The sequence below is a fragment of the Asparagus officinalis genome, chromosome 1 (assembly GCF_001876935.1).
Source record: "Asparagus officinalis chromosome 1, Aspof.V1, whole genome shotgun sequence".
NCBI lineage: Eukaryota > Viridiplantae > Streptophyta > Magnoliopsida > Asparagales > Asparagaceae > Asparagus > Asparagus officinalis.
This window is the reverse complement of record NC_033794.1, coordinates 36,510,435-36,527,993: the sequence shown is the minus strand read 5'-3', so window position 1 is coordinate 36,527,993 and position 17,559 is coordinate 36,510,435.

Here is a 17,559-nt window from a genome sequence, read left to right as displayed (position 1 = left end):
TGATATTCGTGGGTGCATCGTAGTGTGTGAGGGACCGGGAGCCGAGGATAAGGCCAAGGATCGCGAACACCGGATAAATTACTGTTATTTCTCATATTCATGCGCTATTAGTGTTAGGACCGTCCAGTTGGGCCAAGCCCGCCCGGTGCCAGGGCCTAGACCCGGCCCGGTGCTTAGCCCGGAAACTCGGGCTAACCAGGTTCTGGACCCGATCCGGATCATTTTGTCGGCATCTGCACCGGGCCCGGCCCGGCTAGGAGAATGGTCGGGCCAGAGTTGACGAGCCGAGGCAGGCGGGCACCGTTTGGGCTTGTCGGACCGGGCTGGCTCGGCTCGGCCCGACCACAAGGGTCATTTTGTGACCGTTGTGGCCCGGTCCTTAAGGGCCAAAAACGACTATTTTTGTGTTTTTACCGAAATACCCCAAAAACGATCAAAATTTGAGGGTATTTTGGTCATTTACTTAGGAGGTTGCCTCTATAAATAGAGGGGGTTTTATTTGTTTTTCTCATCCAAAATTCATCTACTTCTCTTTAATACTCTCTAATACCCGCTTTTGTGAACTAATTCTTCAATCAAATGGCTTCCTACTCTGATTATAAAGGGCAAAACCCAACTCCTGATCTTAAAATGAGTCATAATACTCCTACTACAGGAGCTACAGCTACTCCTCCTACTCCTACCAATGTTGACCACGACTCCGGTGGCAACGATTCTGCTCCAAGAGCTCCTAAAAGCTTGAGATCCGATGTATGGAACTTTTTTAAAAAGAAAGAAGTCATCAGGAATGAACACGGTAGGCTTCTCACCCAAAAGGCTAAGTGTGCGTTGTGCGGCCATATTTTCCAAGTTCATCATAAGAGCGCCACCAACTACTTCAAACGCCATTTAGAGAAACAAAACAGAGGTCAGACGCCTCATGGTGATATCCGACAATCTTTATTCTCCCAATCCTCATCTTCTGGTAGTCTCGGTAGTTGGAACTATGCCGCAGTTCGAACCAGGAAATGCGTAATCAGGTTTGTTATTCTTAAAAACCTTCCTTTTAAATTAGTAGAAGATGATGAATTTGAAGATATGTTTACAGAAGATTTTTATCCCACATTTAAAAAAATTCTCGTCAAACTTGTCAATGTGATATTTTAAAACATTATTAGGAGGAACAAGCAAAAAATAATTTCTTATTTTTAAAGTTTAAACTGTAAATTTTCTTTAACTTCTGATATTTGAACATCTAGAGCACAAACTAGTTATTTATGTCACAGTATACTGGATTAATGATAATTGGCAAATGTTTAACAGAGTTATTTCTTTTATTGCATTTGAAGAGTCACCTACTGGTATTAATATTACAAATTTAATAATTGAAGAACTTATAAAATTAAAAATTTTAGAAATAATATTTTCTCTTTCATTAGATAATGCAAGTAATAATAATGTAGTTATTGATTATATCAAAACATCTCTGCTATTGTCATGTCATGGTGATATTTTGCATATTAGATGTGTGTGTCATATTTTAAATTTAATTGTTCAAAATACATTTAGTGAAATTAAATCCATGATTGAAAAGGTTAGGATAGTAGCTTATGCTCATAATACTTATGAGCAAAGAATTAAAAGATGAAAACAATTCTATAAAAGAAAAAAATTTAAAACCTAGACTAATTCCAAAAGATGTTGACCATAGGTAAAATTCTACTTATGTAATGTTAAATGTAGCAATAGAATATAAAGAAATTATAAATAATTTTATTTCTTTCTATACTTCTAGATCTAGCTCTGGTAGTATATGTAGAATAACTAAGCATGAATGAACAATTATATGTAATGTAAAAGAGATGTTACAGGTTTTTTATGATGCTACTATGTTATTATCTGGCTGTTATTATCCAACCATTACTTTAGCTGCTTTACAAGTTTTAAATATTCAAAATTTTAATAAATATCACATGGATAATTATTTTGGAAATATAATTTTTCAAATGGAAAGTAAATTTAATAAGTATTTTAGGTCTATTCCTATTATTTTTAGTTTAGGGTTCTTATTGATCCATGTTTGAAGGATATTGGCCTTCGAAGTTTGTTAAATTTTTTGTATGGTAACATGATAATAGACATTGATGATGGTCAAACTATTACTGCTCTTACTTATAATAATACTATTAGAAATTATTTTCACAGATTATATGATGAGTATACAGCTAGATATGGTGTAACTACACATTAATCTACAGTTTCTGCTTCTACGAGCTCAAGTCGGGGCAAAAGTGTGAGTTTTGATAGGGAATCAATGGTAACTGAGCTAACTGGTGGATCTGGACTTGGATCATCAGCGGAGGTTTCTATAATTGATCATTATTTAACTGCATCTTTAGTTAAATGTCAAAATAATAGTTTAGATATTTTGCAATGGTGAAAAAGTATATGGAATAGTTTCATATCATATACTTTCCATCATGGCTCATGATTTACTAGCAGTGCAGGTTTCCACGGTAGCTTCGGAATCCACCTTCAGCATAACAGGATGTTTGACTGATGACCACAGGACATCGTTAGATCCGTATACCATACATGCAGTAATGTCCTACAAGATTGGTGGAGGTACGAGAAGAAAACGCAAGGCATCAATCGGATGGCTAGTATTGAAGATAAATTTAAAGAGTTTGGACTAGCAAATAGATATAAATAGTAGACATTATTCATCAATTTGTAATTTTTATTTCTTAGCTAAAAATTTGTGATAAATTATTTTGGAAACAGTTACAAATAATAGTGATATATGTGAGTAGGTGCCAACCTAGTTGGGATGTATTCATCTATTGTGATGCGACGAATTCCAAAATAAATTTATAATTATAGATGATTTACTTATTATTAATAAAGAAGTTATGTTTATCATTTTAACTTTTATAATTTTTTGTATTTGTAAATTATGTAATTACAAGTGATTAATGTTCGCTTCGCGAAAAATTTTCTTTGCAGTTTCCATTAAATCGTTCAACAGAAACAAAAGAATAAGCCTTACATATGTGTACTTCTCTTCTTTACAAAGAAATGAAATTATATTCCCTAGAAACACACATAGAAACTCCTACGTAGTAGCTTCTACTTGCGTGGGATCTTTGCTTGTGTCAGAGATGTGTTATCCATGGACCACCGAGCAACGTTTCAAGTCAGATACGAAGAAGGCTTGAAGTTAATATTTCGACGGGGAAATAAGAATTGAAGTAAGTGTCTTAGCAAGGTAAGACAAGTACTCTTCTCAAGATCAAATATAAGTTTGAACTCTAGGAAACACCGAAGAACTCCTTAGAATTCTTGAAAGTGGATGAAGAACTCTCTATTGCTCTTAAAGTTCGCCAAATACCGGCCTCTTTCTACTATCTGCTCTTCAGTTGTTCGTCCTCTCCTGTGCACAAGTGTGTAGAAGGGTATTTATAGCCATTGGAGACCATAACCACCAAAAAGAATGCAAACAGCACATTGGCCACTGTCTCATGTGAGCGAGACAGTGTCCACTGTCTCGTCCAAAGGAGACAGTGGCAAGGGTTTTGTAACTGTCGTTCCACTACTTAAAGTACGTTAAATACTGTATTTTTCACAGGTAATGGGCGTATTTCTCGAAGATAACTGCCCCTCCATGTTAATGCGCGTACCTAAGTAGTTATGGAGCCAAGTGGACCCCACAAAACGTCACAAAACCGTCAGAAATCATGGGAGGCTGTCTTATAGTTGTCGATATAGCCAACACTGTCTCGCATATTCGAGACAGCCTACACTGTCTCGACTATGTGAGATAGTGGAGACTATCTCACCAATAGTGAGACAACCCCAAGTCTTTTTGAGTTGTTGTTTTGCATTCTCCTTTGCTTCCTTTTACATTGGATGATCTTCTCTAACTTAGATAATGACGTTCTTCATCTTCTCTCTGTCTTGAGCTATGTTTGGCACCTATAGGTAATTTTTGACACCTACAGATACCCCCTCCAAAGTTTTTAGCCTCATCAGTATTTTATCGAGGAGCCTGAAATACTTTGGACAAGGTAGGCACTGCTTTTGCCCAACGTTAGACTGTGTAGAAGGACTAATGAGTTGCTTCAGTTTCTTGACTTCTGGTACTACAATGTCGCTGATCGTATGTTGAAATCAGGAATCGTAGCTGATTTGTTGGTATTTGAAATGTTGAACTTTCTCATGTCATCGAGTTAACGTTGAGCTGATCATCTTTGTCAGGAACTCGTAACTTGATTGCAGTTGAACTCCTAGGGGTAATTTTGGAATGAAACCATCATAATATGTGTTGGATCTTAGCGTAACTACTGGAGCGTCACTGAATGTTTAACCATAGTTTATACTCATATGTAGCCGGAGTCTACACAATTTAAGCTCTTAAGGCATTGGGGCATGGATAAGCAGTTTATACTCCTATACTCATCAGAGTATTGTATATGTACTAGAAATGAGTTGAGGATGCTATGGAAATCACGCTGAAAAGGGCTCTTTCATGCGTGACAGTCTATGCTGTCTCGCATGTGCTAGACAGTATACTCTGTCTAGTGTGTGCAAGACAACATTGACTGTCTTGCTCAAAGGGAACCTGTCGAGTAGAGACTTCTTAAATTTCAAAACTACGGTCTTTTGAGTCATCTTTGCACGCTCGCTTTTTCTAGTTCGAATCCATAAAAACCCTATAAAAGAGTCTTATAAACCCTTTTCTCTTCTTTAGTCCTTCATCTTTGGCCAAACGAGCAAATCTCTCTTTTAAGGTTTCGAAGTTCTTCGAGCACTTGATCTCTTTCTCTTTGTTTCTTCCTACAAACTTTGTTTTTCCTTGGTTCTTGATCAAAGCTGAGTGTATGGCTATTGAGTTTGGGTTCTTTCGAGGTTTCTTTGAATTTTTTCTTAAAACCCTAGCTTTTTCACCAAGATTTCGGCCACAAAACTCTATCTTTGACCATGTCTCCTAAAAGAACGCGGGTTCCTAAGGGAAAATCAATCGCCTAAGCATATGAGAGGGAGGAGGCCACGGCTTCATCCTTCGGAGGTGAGATTTTACTATAAGTCAATTCAAAATTTAGGGTTTTGACTAGGTTTTCTCATTTGTTCTCCTTCATGAGGCATTCAGGAAGAGCCAATATCCTCCTTTGCGGGGATTGATGCTTAATAGGTGTGTTTTACTTAGGCAAAACACATCCAAAGGCAAAAAAGATAGTTTCACACTGTCTCGTAGCTTGCAAGACAGGGTGCACTGTCTCGCAGTGTACGACACAGTGTACACCGTCTCGCATATGCGAGACAGTTGTGGCTGTCTTGCAAACTATGAGACAATGACTCTGTCTCGCAAGTTTTGTGAAATTAGTTTGACTCCTTCTTTTGCCTTAGAATTTTTTTTAATTTCCCATAAAACCCCCTTTTGTTCATCGCAGTTAATTTCCCACCGACGGTGTTTTCTCCCAGGGTGGTGAGTGGTCAGAGCGGCATTGCATATGCTTCCTCTGACGAGATGCACATTATCGATGAGGCTCCTCAATTCGATATAACGGGCCGGAGGATATCCCTGAGCTCGTGCGAAAGGGGAGTCATCGTACACTAAGGCGACTGATCACGGATGCACCGCTCACCAAGGATTAGGACATAGCTCAGCCCCTGAGGAAGCCTAATTATATGTTTGGTAACTCAGTTGAGGATCCTGATGTTCTTTCTTGCGGTTCAAAACAATGGCTAAATGAGTATGATAGGAACTTCATTTTCCTTCCTCCGATTCCCCGACATTACTCCTTGGTTCATTTGCGGAGATTGGCAGTGACCAGGGAAATGTCTTGGCATCTGACCGAGGACCAAGTACGAGTACATTGTGGATTCATCAGCCAGAGCAAAACTCCTAGTTCTAGTGATCGATCTTCTATTCGTAGACTTCATCCCGATGTGTTGGGTCAGGATAGTGTGCTACAGAACGAGTTAATGATCAAGGCTAACACTGTAAGGAACCACCTTGCTAGGTTAGGCAGTGAATTGCCTATTAAAAGTTATAAATGCTATGGTTAGGTTTACTCATCGGCTGATAAATGGTGGACAAGGATGACAAGTTATGTGCTCGGACGTTGGGCAAGAAGCTAAGTGAAAAAGGATTATATGTCCTCATCCGAGCTAGTACATACGGCGTCCCCATAAGTGTGAATAATTTCTTCGCACTGTTTGAGATCTACAATCTAGATACGAATACTTTCCTTACCAAGAATGGAGAGTTGGGCCTTCCTATCTATGAAATGGTTAAAGTATCTGGATTACCAATGGGGGACGTGTCATATCAAGAATACTTCGCCACCACCCGCCAGTTGAATCAGATGAAGGGGGCCAGCTTTGTTAAATATGATATCCTATGGGAGCTAACTTGTCACTATTAAACTACAATGGTGGATGCAGATGTGAAAGCTAAGAAGAAGCTCCCTCAAATCAGCCTAAAACAATTCGTTGATTATCTTTTTAAGAATCTGGAAGATTCTTCGGGTAACGAAGTTTGTGAGTTGTCCCCTTTTACCCCTTCTGACATCAACAACCTAATAGAGAAGGTTCGGGCTCAGTCTTACACCACTCCCTCAGCAGAAGGCAAATTCCTAAGAGGTACGAAGTTTGAGACCTTCTCAAAGGAAGATAAAGCCAGCAACTCTTTTGGCGGGCTATTTAGCCATATGGCTAAAGAAGTGCATAATGTCACAACAAGTTTCTAAAGTGCTGCCCATTGAATTTTTATTTCTGGCCGTTAAATTAGCGGTTGGGCGTAAGCTTTCTTTGCTTCCCGTGATGGTCGCTGATATCCACAGTGCACTGGCGGTATTTGGCTTCTAGTTTTATATAAGCAGGAATAAAACCTTTAAGTGAGATCCCCACCTCCAAAATAGAGTTATTGTACACTTATCTAATAGCCAAGCTCGTCCTCCATCATCCTGAATTGATGACGGTGCCCGGGGTTACAGATCTGGACATCCCTTTATTGTAAACTTTGGAGGAGTGCAAATGGGAGGCCCGGTAGTGGCATGAGGTGACAAGGCAGCTCCGGATTCACAAATGCTGGGAATATTTCAAATGCTTTCCTCAATTCTCCGACAATTATAATGAGTTGCTTGTTGATGAGGAAGAGCCCAGGAAAAAAAGGACTACTTTAGATGTGGGCTGCTTCCATTGGTTGATGAACATCCACCCGGCTATCTGTTTTTTTGGGTGAAGAACACATACAACATTGAGCCTTACTTCCCTTGCCGGTTCGCTTGTCAGTTTGGTTACAACCATCTCTATATATGGGGAACCCAAACATGAGATTGAAGGTTCATGGAGGTCTTATTGATGGTGCTCGTGCATGGTTTTGGAGTCTAGCAGGTTGCACGAGTGCCAAATTCAACCTTCTTGTTGTAGAGCCTCAGTTGCACATAACATTCCTATGTTGCAAATGGCTCATAGCTACTAATGCACCTACTAAGAAGAAGAGGATTTCAGAACTAGAGCCTGAGAAGGTGTCAAGGCTCACCACCGAAGCTGTTCGAGAAGCAGTCTCTTCCAGAAGAGGGAAGAAGCCTGCTGAGTCTGAGGGAAGCAAAGAGGCTCTTCTGACCGACGAAGCTGAGACTTCCGAAGAAGATGTAGCCGGAGGTGAAGGCACTGAAGGAGGGGATGACGAAGAAGAAGGTGTACTGGGCCTCCCGTCTTCTTTCTTCCTAGGAGGAGGTGTTAGTTCACCCATCACTCATAGAACTCTTCATTCAGACCAGCCCAAGTTTCCGGAATGATCATTGTCCCCTCCAAGCTCTAAGGAACAAGAGTTCACAAAGAAGCCCTCTCTCAAAGAGAGAGTTGTTCTCACATCTCCCTACCAGATGATGGTGTAAATATAGAGTGGAGATGAAAAAGAAGATGCTGAGCCCCTTGAAGCTAGGCTCACTCGCAAAAAGAGGTCTTGGCCTTCGATCCAAGCTCAAGTTCAAACGGAAATTTCTCCAAAGGCCGAGCTCCGCACCAAGTTCCGACAAGAGGGATCTGCTACCTTGGAGGAGCTTAGACTAATGAAGAGGATGAAAAAGGTCGCACGCATGCTACGCACTACACTGCCAACATCTCAGGGAGTGCCGATCAGCGATATCCTATTGGAAGAGGGAGGTAATGTTTCACCCTTATGTCGCTTTTAACACTTCATCTTCAAGTTCACTAAACATATCCGTCATTTTTCGTTCATAGGGGATCATGAAGAAGGTGATATTCTACACGAACCTACTTCTCCTGGATTTGTTCATTCTGAGGAATCAAGCTTCACTCAACAGATGCACGGGGCTATGAGTGAAGAGCCCTTGGGTGCTGAAGTTGCTATGGAATCCAGGGTCCAATTCAATCCTGTTGCTAAAGTCACTCCTAAGTGTTAGGTCCTTTTGTTTTGATGATGATTAATAAACAATTTATAACTAATGTTGTTTGTCTAGTATTTGTGTTTTGTATTTATTTTAGGCAAATAGTATGTTGGAGGTTGGATGGATTGCGCCACAATGATCATATCAAATGGAGGTTGGCAGAAATAGTGGTTGAAGCCTACGCAATTCAAGTTGAAGATCCAAGTTCCCGTTTCATCTATAAGTGTACCAAGATAGAGATTTGTTGAAGATTACAAGTTTGGGTATATTTAGTTTAGGTTTTTATATTATGTGTGTTAGTACTTTAAGCTTAAAATCATACACACACATACACGTTTTGGTTTTATAGTTTTCAAGTTTATACAAAAATAAATTTGTGAAAATATTGAATTATTTGTTTATGGACTTCATAACAATATTTTATATCAATTCATTAAGTATATAAAATCATTTTACAAAAGTTTCAATATTGTATTTATGTCAAATGACAAAAACATATATGCTTAATTTTCATGTTTTTGGACATATTTAAAAAATAATGAGTTTTCACTATTGAGAAGTGCAATTCCAAAAATTGTTTTTGTAACATGTTCATTTACATGTTTACAATGATTTTCCAAAGTTTTATATTTTTTAGAATTTATTTTTCATTTACATGTTTACAATGATTTTCCAAAGTTTTATATTTTTTAGAATTTATTTGCTATTTTTAAAGGCACTTCAAAAATTAGTTTTATTTAGAATTTATTTGCTATTTTTAAAGGCACTTCAAAAATTAGTTTTACTATTTGATTCAGGCTGATAACCTGTTATTAGTCAACTGGTAAGCCGACTGATGACATCAGTCGACTGATGTGTCGACTGAAGAAATTACCTGGAATAACAAAAAGTTTCTATTTTGTTTTAGTCGACTGACAAGTCAATTGATGAGGTCATCAGTCGACCGATCAAGTCATCAGTCGACCGAAGAGCTGGATGCTGACTCTAACGGTCAGCTCATCAGTTGACTGATCAATCGATCGATGACTCAATGACTAGTCTTTTTCTAGCTTTTCTGTTTTTATCTTTTTGCTGGTTTTGTTGGTTTTCTCTTGGCTTTGGGGTTTCCTATAAATACCCCCACATATCCTCAATTCTATAGATACAAGAGAAAATTTTTCAAAAGAGATTACAAATTTTTTGTTTAAGGGTTTAAGTGTGTTTTTAACAGTTTAGTTTGTGAAGCAATTTTCACAAGAGCAAAGAAGAGATCATCCTTTGGTGTTTGAGCATTCACTCTTCTCCCTCTCTCTGATCATCCTTTGGTGTTTGAGCATTCACTCTTCTCCCTCTCTCTTGTTATCTATAGAGAAGTTTTCCTAAACTCAATCTCCCTCTCTCTTGTTATCTATAGAGAAGTTTTCCTAAACTCAATCTAGCTTTACATTTATATTGTTTGGTTATCATTTTTCTAAGCTATAGTTTATATTAAGTTTAGTTTGATTTTGACTTATTAAATCTTATTGTTACACACACCCACTTGAGCTTTTAGTATTTTCATACATAGTATAATTGAGGTTGAGAGAGATTGTAACTTTGAGTTGTTCTTAATTGAGTTCTCACCTTGTTTAGAGAACAACCATTTATTGTAGAGAGCCAAATTGTGTAGATCACTTTGTAATACACTAGTATACCAGATAGGAGTGTGTGGTGAGAGATGTGGTCGTCCCAAGAGGAGTGGGGTAGGTGGTAATACCTAGAGAGAGAGAGATTGTAATTCCTAATATTTGAGGGAGACACGGGCTAGAGACCAACACTTGAGGTGATAGTTAGTGTAGTTACATTATGAGATTGTGAATATTGATCGGTAAGCGTTAAAAACCGATATTGTGTGGTATAAGCGTTATTCGGGTGAGCGTAGAAAACCCGATGTGATAGTGGATATCTCCCCAAGAGTGAGGAGCAGAGACGTAGGATGGAAGGTCCGAAATCCGTGATCATTTGATTGTGTTTAAGTTTGTATTAGCATTTATTTATATTTGTGTTCAATGCTCATATCGTCATTGTCTCATTATTTAGTTTGTCCACTATATTGTTTATATCTTATTTCACCCTTGTGTTTGTTTCATATCCTTGTATATATATCTTGTAGTATATCTAATTTGCTAGGATATATTGTTAATAAGTTTTACTTGGTATTAAATCGGATTAGATTAGCATAAACCATATTCACCCCCCCTCTAGAGTTCCTTCTTAGTGGCATTAGTGTGCTTTCACTAAGGCCTCCAACCCCGGTATATCTAGTATAGATACTACCTTATTTGGATGGCAATTCAGAGAGTTGAGTGACTCGAAATTTGTATCTCCTCTAATTGTTTATGCGCTTCATGCTCTTTTAGAGAAGCTGTAGGAAACAAGTGCAAGTGACGGTCCTACTGAAGCAGTTCAAGGTAAAGTTGACTTCCACTTTACGTGGATTCCTACTTTTTCTTTCGTATTGAAACTTATCTCCTTTTTGTAGGTGTTAGTATGGAGGAATCAGCTGAAGAGGAGGCTACTCATGATGCTGCTGTTGGAGAATTTCATGAACTCGATCAAATGATGAGCCTCTCTGAAGCTGACCACAAGTTGATTTCCGATATTCTATCGAAATTGGGTCAGAGTAAACTTGCAGGACCAACCATTGAAGCTGGTTCATATAAAGGTATGCATCTTATTCCAAAGTCACTTTTACTCAGCTATTAATTTTGAAGAACCATGTGAGAGTTTTGATTGTAGGACCAACAACTGGTGCTGATACAGTTACTATCTCCAAGTCTGCTGAACAGCTCAGGGACTTTGATACCACGGGTTTCGAGCAAGAAGTTGTTGAAATTCAATCATCCACCTTCCAACCTGAAGCTGCTGTTCTCTTGGACCAAATGACCATGGAGACTTCAGCTAAAATTGAGGCTAGCCCCGTTGTTCAAGTTACGAGACCAACCGATGAGGCTGGTGCATCCATAATCGTTGAATCTGAACAAGCTCCAGTAACTTATGAGATTGAGTCAGCAGAGCCAGGACAAGAGCACCAACCTAAAGGATCTTTCGTTGGCATTGTTATATTCTCTCCCATAGTTATTTTGAGGTCCCAAATGTCAAAACCGCCCTTAATAAATTTTAAAGTGTTTACTTCTTCTCCTTTTCTTGCAGCGCCTTCTTGATCACTATATAATTCTATCAAGGCGTTGATGTTAGATGAAGATCCGGATAGGGCCGTGATCTGATCAGAGCTTCATAGCTTTGCTTCCTTCCTGAACATAATGATCGACCAAGTTCTTCACAAGGGATCGCCCTTCCACTCTTTCAGGCAACTCCTTGATCGACATGTGACAGACATTAGGAAAGAAGGATATGAGGATTTGGCTGACTCCATCGTAGCGGACTTGGCTAAGTTAGAGCATGAGCTCCAAGAACTGAAGGATCTCCGGGCTGCTGATGCTTCCTCACATGTAGCTGCTCACATGGAATTGAGGTTAAAGGCGTGTCATGATACACAAGTGTCTGTTGGGCTTGAACTCCAAAAGTTACGGAGTCGTGTGAAACAGATGGAAGTAGGTCTCTCCAAGAAGGCAAAAACCAAGACCGACTTACTTTGATCTTTAGAATCAAACCATGCAGAGATAGCCCGCCTCAAGAAAATCATTGAATATGCTGAGGATGCTCGAGCCATCATGGATGGCGACTTGGCCGGCTTGGAGAGTGCTCGTGTGAAGATGCTCGAGAAGCTAAAGTCTCAGAAAGAAAAGCTAGTTGAAATGGAAAAAGAGGTCGCTAAGGCTTTCACTACCACTGAGGACTCCCTAAAACCCGATTTGAATATGGAGCTTGAACGAGCTTATGTGGAGAAACTTTCCAAGCTAGAAGAGCAGATTCATCTTCGAAAGGTAATTATTGAATAATGGCACCACCTTTGTATCTTTTGTTCTCATTTTATGAATAAAATGAAAATTTATGATCGTTTAAACTCTATTATGATTACTTATTTTGTTTAGAATAAATAAGCATAATACTCATAGGATTTTTTGGCAAACCCTCAGTCGTAGAACGGATTTGATGGGCCTTTATCGACTACCGTTGGGTTAGCATGCATATTGTCTAAGTCCGTTCTATATGTAATGTTGTGCTAAAAGAGTGAACTAATAATCATATTTTTATATAATCTTATACCCTCATTATCTATTTTATATGAATAAATATACCACTATTAATTGTTTTTATCATTAATTGCAGGTTAATAAAAAATAAAGCCTAACAATCATATCTCTCAACAAAGCCCATGAATTAATTGAAGAATACACGCAAGAGCTATAAAGCCCAAGCCCAAAGCCAATGAAAGAAGGAAACTTTGGCCAGAAATTGGAGAAATCTACGCATCGATGGCGGCATCGATGGCGGCATCGATGCTGATGATTCTGTTATGAATCAAAGGCTAAAAATCAAGGGTTTTGGATAAGAATTCGATCCAAGGGCTCACATTCAATGATGTTTACTATAAATAGGGGTAGAGAGTAAAGGGTTAAGGATGTGAAATTTTTTTTAACTCTATTTAGAGAGGAGGGTTACTCTTAATTAAGAAGACCTACCAATTTTATAACTTTTGTTAAAATCAATAAAAGATTTTTTTTCACCACTTTAAATTTTCTTCTCTTTGTTTAATGATGATGATAGAGATGAAGATTAATTTGAAGGTTTGCTTATTAGTTTAGATTTACATTCATGTCTTGTAGAATAGATTTATTTTCTTGTCTTTATTTTATTTTGCATTTTAATTTGTAGAGTAGATTTATTATCTTGCATTTTCATTTCTTTTGCAATTTAGTTAGATTTATTTCTTGTTCATAGTGTAAATTTCCTTATTTTCATTTCTCTTCTTTGTAATTAGTTCTTATTCTTTTATTTTATTTCTTGCTTTTATTTCTTAAAATGTGAAATTAATTCTTGTAGGAATCTTAGAATTGTATGAAACTAGTTTAATTTTTCTTATATTATGCAAATTATTCTCTTATACTTAAAATGATCATGTAGAGGATAATCAACTAGAGAACTAATTGGTAGAAGAAAAATTTGATAATCTATGCTTATCTTGAGTGATTTGCTAGATTATACTTATGAATTCTAAAATTACTATATTGTTATTGTTCTTATCATGAATTTTAATTTGGCTTAGATGATAATTTAATAGGTTATACTTTCCTTAAATGGTTTGATAGTCTATGCTTAATAAATCTAAAGTAAAATATGATAAAAGGAGAATAGTTCGTATTTTGTAATTGAAATTAGCTAGTGGAATTTAATTCTAGATTTCTCATATATTTAATTAAATCCTCTATCTTTTCTTTCTTGATTTTTTCTTAGTTCTTAATTTTCTCTTATTTGTTTCTTGATTTTTATTTCTTTTATTTTTCTTTCCTTATGATTTCATTTATTCTTTTATCACATCCATTCTTCATTTCTATCATCTAAAATCTTATTTATTAACTTTTGCACATATTCACAACACTCCTCATATCTCTCCACAATCATAATTTTTATCACTTCTAATTGTCATGCACACAGCATAAAATCTGAATCTAATTTTCTTCTACAAACTCATTCCTCGTGGGATCGATAACTTTTTATACTATAACTTGATATTGGTTATGCACTTGTAACTTTTGGACATCATTTACGCCCCGTCAAGTTTTTAGCGTCATTGTCGGGGAAGTTGCTTAAGTAGGATTTTATCTATTTTGGTTCTTTAACTTGTATGTTTTCTTGTTAAAGAACTACTTGGAGATTGAAGATCAAGAATTGGAGATTAAGGAATTGAAGATTTGCTTGAGGTAACTCTTCATTCTAGCATTTTTAATACAACCCTTTCAGTTAGTTCTTCATAATTAGAGACAATTAGGACCTAAATAAAAAATAAAAAAAATATTTTTTTTTATTTTCATCGACCATAATAAAATTCACCCTTCACTTGAATAAATACTAACAAAATAATAAATTCAAACAAGAGCTCTCTTCTCACCTTTAACTTCTAGGATTGCATTGCATATAATAGTAGGAATTCACCAAAGTGATTTGAGCATCTTGATTTGGCACACACTTGAAAATATTCTTAAGGGCAAAACCCCCTAATCAAGATAAGGTGAGGGATTTCGTCACCTTTTTCTTAGCCCACAAATCACTAATTCCTCACTTCACAAACCCAAGCCTCCTAAAACTCATTAGACGTTGGCCCCTAAGGACTCGAGCTCAATAAAAAAAAATCCCTAAGTGAACCGGTTCAAGTTTTCTTGGATTAGTTGGTGTCTAAGGTAAGGTTTAGGGGTTACGTAAAGTGTTCCACAAGGAATGATGTACTTAATTAATCTTTGATCACCCTCTAGTACTATTCTTATCTAGCTAACTAACCGAGTAAAAGTTTGATCTTTTCACTTAAGGAATTTTTGGTTAGGAGCTGGTCTAGCTGAGTTAGGCTTAACCCTAGAGTTTAGAGTGATTACAAAGATATTATTATTTTATTTGTTATAGTTAGGTTTTTCTTTTTTTTCCTTTTTCTTCTTATAATCTTAAAAAAACTAACTTTTATTTTTTTCCTTTAAAAAATTATTAAAAGAATCTGTTTTGAACATGGATTAGGGACAACACAAATCGTTTAATCCATTTTGAGCCAATTTTCAAAGACATGATCTATCCTAATCCACCAGTTCTTCAAGATATGTGTTATCAGAAAAGATCAAAAAAAAGAAAAAGATGAAGTTTTGATGAAATTTTTGGTGAGGAGCTAAAAATTTTAGAAGAAGTAGATCAGGTTTGTTAGAATAAGAAAACTGTGTTAAACATTTGTTGCTTTGAACTGAATTTTGAAGAACTTTTTCTTAATGAACTTAGATTTTTAGAAAATAAACAACAACCAAATTTTCATACCTCAACATTGAATCTTGGGGTTGAGGAAGTTGTTAAAGAAGAATTGGTTGCTAGAAAATAAAACTTCACAAATCAAGAGTCTAAGTTCATTAAGAAATTCAAAAAGCATGACACTAATAATGCCTACCTTACATTGTTGCAAGAATCATTGAACACCCTGGAATACTTGGAATTTCAGCACATCATTGATCATATCATTTTGAATTTATTTAAAATCCGGGGGAGAATTTTTAGCAATAAGGTAGGATTTAATGTAGAATACATGCTCTACATGTTGAACCCATCTTTCTACATTATTTGTTTTATTTTATTTCATAATAATAAAAAGAATCTCTCATTTGAGAGTTTCTTGTTCGGTTGTAAAAAAAAAGTAAAATAAAAATAAAAAAAAGAAAAGAAAAAATTGAAAAAAAGAAGAATAAATTTTTTTCATCCTCCTTAGACCAAAGGTAATTGCATATTTTTATCCTCTAAGTCTGTCGACCAAATGTAAGTACTTCACTTCTTATCTATATTACTTTGTGTATCATAGAGTTTACATTGAAAACAATGCAAAATTTAGGTGTGGGGTGGAAAGTAGTTATTTTTCCTCTTTTTTTTGCAAAAATTATCACTTGCCAAATTGATAGAGTTCAATAATAATTGATTTATTTGATAAAGTTTAAATTTTATAATCCCTAGTTTTTTATGTACTCAAGTTTACCTTTTATGATAACTCTAAATAAATTTCTTAAGAAATAATTTTCAAAGTAGTATACTTTACTTATGTCTTCACTTAGACCTTTAATTAAAATAATAAATTTTTTACATGCTTAACTTATAGTTAAAAATATTTTTTCAAGTTGTCTTGATTTACATATTTTTCAGAATTTATATATACATATACACACCTATATATAAAAAATCTAACATTGCAAAAGAATAGTGCGGAAAATAGGCACCAAAGAAAAAAAACTCTTAAATTCTAGGTGATTCTATCTTATAAATCCTAAGCTGACCGAGTAATTAAGCACAAGGAATATTTCCATACTTAATGACTTAAGCTCAATTGGGTTAGGATCCATTAGACTAAAACTCATTAAATGGTCACTTAGAAAGCCTGTTAAAGTAGAAAAAACACCATGGAAGAAAGAGTTAAAAGAATTAATTACTAACAAATGTTTTATATATATAGTTATCTTTGTATTTATAGTCTTGAAAAATATTTTTGATAAAGAGACTTGAAAATTATTTAAATAAAAAAGTTAGCATGTTCTTTTCAAAACTTTTAATTAAATTTCTAAGTTTGACTTGGTTTTGTATTGCTATAATGAGAAGATTTTCTTGGAAAGACCACTTTGGAGTTATTTATAAAACCATTTTCTTGAGTAATAACTAGCTTCAATTAGATTGTCTAAATTTATTAAGTAAAATTAGTTATTTACTGACTTCTTTAAATTGGCAAGTTGACAGAATTTTGTGAGTATATTCATTGTAAACCCTCACGAGTCTATAACTCGTCCTCTAAGGTAACTTAGGGGTTTAAAGACTTGTTATATACGCTAAATATAACCGTGATTCCTGTAAAAGTGGGTTAGGATTTTATTTTAAATTTCCTTCTTTGCTAGAGGACTAGCAAAAGTTTAGGTGTGGGTGTATTTGATAATCATATTTTTATTATAATTTTATACCCTCATTATCTATTTTATATGAATAAATATACCACTAGTAATTATTTTTATCTTTAATTGTATGATAATAAAAAATAAAGCCCAATAACCATATCTCTCAACAAAGTCCATGAATTAATTGAAGAACACAAGAAAGAGCCATAAAGCCCAAGCCCAAAGAGCTTGAGACTAGAGTCTGAAGCCCGTTGACCTCGAAAGCACTTAGGACTAGAGTCTCTGTGGCCCGTTCCGAGTCAGCCCTCTGTCAGCCATTAGGGAGTAACCTCCCCTAATAGCTTGAGATATGCAGTCCAGACTCGCTCCATCCGACCGTATAATTCATTCTCTACCAAAGCGCCTTGAATAAAATAGCTACGAAGGCTATGGTGGAGACTGATATCAGGAACCCCTTATAAAAACTCCTCATCCCAAGGAAGCCAAAATTGCTCAACTACCTTCAACTGAATCCGGTGAAAGCCCAGGACAGTTCCTCGGATGTTGAGATGGTGATCAGGCTTGAAGCGGTGCTCCGGGTCGGACTCCTGTCCATATCGAGACCCGACCTCTGAAGCCCCAATGAG